The following is a 4,975-nucleotide window of genomic DNA, read 5'->3' on the forward strand; positions in this document are numbered from 1 at the left end:
TTCTAAATATCTCATGTAGAAATAAATCATGTGATGGCTTTACTTGCTTTTAAGTAATATATTAGTTAATAGACTAGATGGCTCTTCCGTAATAAATAGCAGGAAACTCTAAAATTTCAGTGATAATGAGCAATCTGATGAGAGCTCATTGATCCTATTGTGTGGATGGGAGTGCACCGACCTGTGTTTGTGAAAACCGTCTAAAAATATCCTATGTCTGAGATTTTGTTGCCTTTGGATTCCTCTAGTATTTTTGTGGTTTCCCATCTTACATTTAACTCCTTTATTCATTTTGAGTTTATTTTTGTGTATGGTGTAAGTTGGTGATCTAGTTTCATTTTTTTGCATGTATTTGTCCAATTTTCCCAGCACCATGTATTGAAGAGACTATCTTGACTCCATTGTATGTTCTCGCCTCCTTTGTCAAATATTAATTGAGCATATTGGTTCGGGTCGATTTCTGGGTTCTCTGTTCTATTCCATTGATCTATATGTCTGTTCTTGTGCCAGTACCAGGAAGTTTTGAGAGGAATCCAAAGGCAACAAAATCTCAGACATATGCCGAAGCAATTTCTTCATCGATACAGCTCCTAGGGCATTGGAAACTAAAGGGAAAATAAACAAATGGGACTACATCAAAATAAAAGGCTTCTGCACAGCCAAAGAAACCATCAACAAAACAACAAGAAAGCCCACTGCATGGGAGAACATATTTGCCAATGTTATCACCAATAAGGGTTTAATCTCCAACATTTATAGGGAACTCATACAACTTAACAAAAGGAAGATAAACAATCCAATCAAAAAATGGGCAAAGGACCTAAATAGACACTTTTCAAAAGAGGACATTCAGAAAGCCAAGAGAAAAAAAAAAGAAAAGAAAGCCAAGAGACATATGAAAACATGCTCAAAGTCACTAATCAACCGAGAGATGCAAATCAAAACAACAATGAGGTATCATCTCACACCTATCAGAATAGCGATCATCAACAAATCAACAAATTAAAAGTACTGGAGAGGATGCGGAGAAAAGGGAACACTTGTGCACTGCTGGTGGGAATGCAGACTGGTGCAGCCACTATGGAAGAAAGTATGGAGTTTCCTCAAAAAGTTAAAAATGGAACTCCCATTTGACCCAGTGATCCCACTTCTAGGAATATATTCTAAGAAACCAGAAACACCAATCAGAAAGGATATATGCATCCCTATGTTCATAGCAGCACAATTTACCATAGCTAAGATTTGGAAACAGCCTAAGTGCCCATCAGCAGATGAATGGATTAGAAAACTGTGGTACATCTACACGATGGAATACTATGCTGCTGTAAAAAAGAGGAATTCTTACCATTTGCAACAGCATGGATGGAACTGGAGAGCATTATGTTAAGTGAAATAAGCCAGTCAATGAAAGAAAAATACCACATGATCTCACTCATTTATGGATAATAAGGACCATTATAAACTGATGAACAAAAATAGATATAGAGGCAGAGCAGCATCAAACAGACTGTCAAACTACAGCAGGAAGGCCGGGGAAGGTTGGGAGGAGGAAGGGTAAGAGATCAACTGAAGGACTTGTATGCATGCATATAAGCATAACCAATGGACACAAGACATTGTGGGGTAGGGGAGGCCGGGGGAAGGTCAAGGGGGGAAAAAAGAAGACATATATAATACTCTTTGTAATACTTTAAGCAATAAAACAAAATTTTTTTAAAAAAATGCAGTGTATAATAAAAACAATAATAATAATCCTAAAATACAAATAAAAATAAAATAAAAATATCCTAGAATCTTATCCCCCCTTTTTGCTTGACCCAGTGGGTTTCTGCGGCTGCCCAGGCATGGTTGGAACCCCTTGGGTAAAGGAAATGCTTCTCTTTACTTTGCCTTACAGGTAACTTTAATTTACAAATCCCTTGGAAAGAGAGAATGCATTTCTTGATGGAACTTCAAGCCTGTTAACTTGTATTTGATGTGACTGGGCTTTATCCCTAAGGTGTCATCAGAAGCCATTATCTTGTATAAAAGGCTAGCTACAGTTTGAGGCCTAGAGTCTCAAGAGTCGATGGACATTAGTGCCCCTGGGTAAGCTGAAACCTCCTGATGTATATCATGTGCGTCTCCGTGGAAGAGACCATGGAAGAATCATAGAAATTCAGAGTTAGAAAGGATTTCAGAGGTGAAGACACTGAGGCCTAGAAATGTCAGGTGACTCACTGAAATCACACAAGCCCTTTACCAGGATAGATGAGAGAACCAGGCAGCAGAAACTCCCAAGGTAGCTACAAAGGCTCTTGTGTGGCCTGACAAAATCTGGTTAGGGTACTGATTCAGCAGAACAAAACTATTTTCTACATTTAAATATAGTTTTAGAACCTCAGCACTTACTGGAACCCAAAATTTTCCCAGACTGTTTCCCACTGAATGAGGGTCAAAGCTATTTCCATTATTGTTTTTTGACAGATCTCCAGCTTCTTTGGCAGTGAACAGGTAAACATTTGGTTTGATATTCAATATGTACAGTTCTGGGGAATATGCTTAATTCTGGGGAATTCTTTCCTCTGTCTAAAATAATTTTGTTTTCAGCAAAGCTATTTTTTTCCTTGTATCTTACTGTGAGTGAGAAAGAGAGAAACACATTCTTGGGTAAAGAGAGGAAGTTTCCAGATATATCAGGTTAAAAACAGCAGGAAACCCCAAGAACTACTTATGAAGCTAACACTTACGAAGCCAGACTTGAGTGAATTTCCAAGCACTCTCATTGAAAGCTAAACATATCAGAGAAAACATTTCAAAAGTGGCCAAAAAGATGAAAAGAAAGAAAACATGTGATTTCACAAGTTTGGGGCTCATGCTTGGTTTGGCTTTTTTGGAAATGCAATAGAAGTAATGATGTTAGTAGTTGAAGTTTGTGATAATTAGACTCTATACCAATGAAGTATTAGTGACATTACATTTCTCCTTACTATGTTATACATGTCTTTCTGCCAGTTGTGTTTATGGTAATAAGAACAGCCTTAATCAATCAATAAAGAAAAACGTTAATGCTTAAACTACTACAATAAACCCTTGATTTTGTGGACCACAATTTAACATACAAAATTTCTGGTCAATATTTCATATGTGAAAATTAACACCCTGTTAATTTTTAAATGCTTTTAACCAAGATTTTCTTATAATCACATTAACAGGTTATTTCTTGTTGTTAACTGTAATCTACATATTTGAATTCAAGAGTCACCACTCATAACCAATGCTCAGTGAATGATAGCACGTGATCATACCGCATCGCAAGTGGCAATCAGTCTGGTCACAGAGCATGACTTCTTTCTTTTTTTAAAAAAATATTTTATTGATTTTTTACAGAGAGAAACGGAGAGGGATAGAGAGTAAGAAACATCGATGAGAGAGAAACATCGATCAGCTGCCTCCTGCACATGTCCGCAACCAAAGGACATGCCCTTGACCGGAATCGAACCTGCGACCCCTGAGTCTGCAGGCCAACGCTCTATCCACTGAGCCAAACTGGTTAGGGCTATGACTTCTTTCTTTCTTTCTTTCTTTTTTTAAGTTTCAGTTATTGCTAGTTAAAGGAAAGCAGCCTTTTCCAAGGGCAACACAGTGAACGGAAGGTCAGAAGAAAGCAGGGTGTGGGCCTCTCATAAGCTCTTGTTCCGAAACCTGAGCTTGAGGAAAGAGGGCCCTCCTGGGGACTCAGGGTAACTGGTCAGCAGAGGGATGCTTTGGTGGGATGGAGCAGATCTGCAGACCACTCTGGTCACTGGATCGGTCTACATGGGCTCGAAGGCGATTTCCACCTGCCTGTTGGTTGACATGATTAACACTATTGTTATCATTAACTTAAGAAATGATGCATGGAGTCAAGTGAGTAGCTTATTTAGTTGGATTCTGAATCACAATCAGGAAGTAGTCTTTATCAGGTGTGACCATAATTTCATTTTTCTTGGAGCAGATTTGAAGGAAGGTGAGGTCATTCTGGGGGTCAACTTCACGTGTGATGATCCGGGCCTTCAAGATGAAGTTGTGCATGAGGTTGGCATACTGTGCAGTGGTGGGATTGTCTATGGTGCTCTTAATGGGAATGCCTTCTGTGTTCACCACAATGATTCCCTGCACTCCCTTCTGGCTCTGAGGATGCTTCAGTTCTCCTCCACCTCCGCCATCTCAGATGGATGGGTTAGCTCTGCCAGGGCGTGACTTGCTGAAGCAGTTATAACTCAAGTCCATGTTCCCATGTGCACTAAGCCATGCCCCAATCGTGTTCATTTGTTTACTCGAGGTGACTGGTGAATCCAAGCATTTACTTGACCTATTCAGGATAAATCTAAAATTATAGTAACACATACAAAAAACTTTTCTGTGAAATTGAACTTTTCATACATATTTAATTTCAATTGCACAAACTAATTTGTCAATTTTTTAGCATACACATTTGCAAAACCTACTTTATTATATAACAGACTTTTGGCTTTCACAGACAGTCCCTTGCCTAAATTAGTCCTTTAATTCGAGGTTTTACTGTATTGTGGAAATATTAGGCAACTCTTGCCAAGTCTCTGTCTCCTGATGTAATACCTACACAACTGTGAGATTATGAGGATTAAATCAGAAGAGTTGCTGGTTATACACTGAAAACTTCAAAGTACCTTAAAATAATGATAATAAAGAGAGCTAATATCTATTGACTACTTTGCTGTTTTAGCAGGCATAGTGCTGGTTGCTGTTTATATAGTATGTCATTTAATACACACCACAACCCTAAAAAAGGGCACCATTATTCTATTTTACAACGACAACACAAAATACTACAATAACAACAACTACAATAAATATCCTGGAGACTTGGGAAGGCTAAGTAGTATTTTCTGTTATAAACTGGCAGAACTATATGAAAATAATTTTGATAAATTTTTGAAATGATTTTGATCAAAACCTTTAGGAGAATTTCTCC

The 4,975-nt window shown here is 38.2% G+C and overlaps 1 pseudogene; it reads right to left on the reverse strand.

Annotated features, from left to right (window-relative positions):
• Window positions 1-3,897: 3,897 nt before the first annotated feature.
• On the reverse strand, window positions 3,898-4,187 carry LOC102424315 (annotated as a pseudogene).
• Between the last annotated feature and the right edge of the window lie 788 nt (window positions 4,188-4,975).

The sequence above is a fragment of the Myotis lucifugus genome, unplaced genomic scaffold, assembly GCF_000147115.1.
Source record: "Myotis lucifugus unplaced genomic scaffold, Myoluc2.0 scaffold_137, whole genome shotgun sequence".
Lineage (NCBI taxonomy): Eukaryota > Metazoa > Chordata > Mammalia > Chiroptera > Vespertilionidae > Myotis > Myotis lucifugus.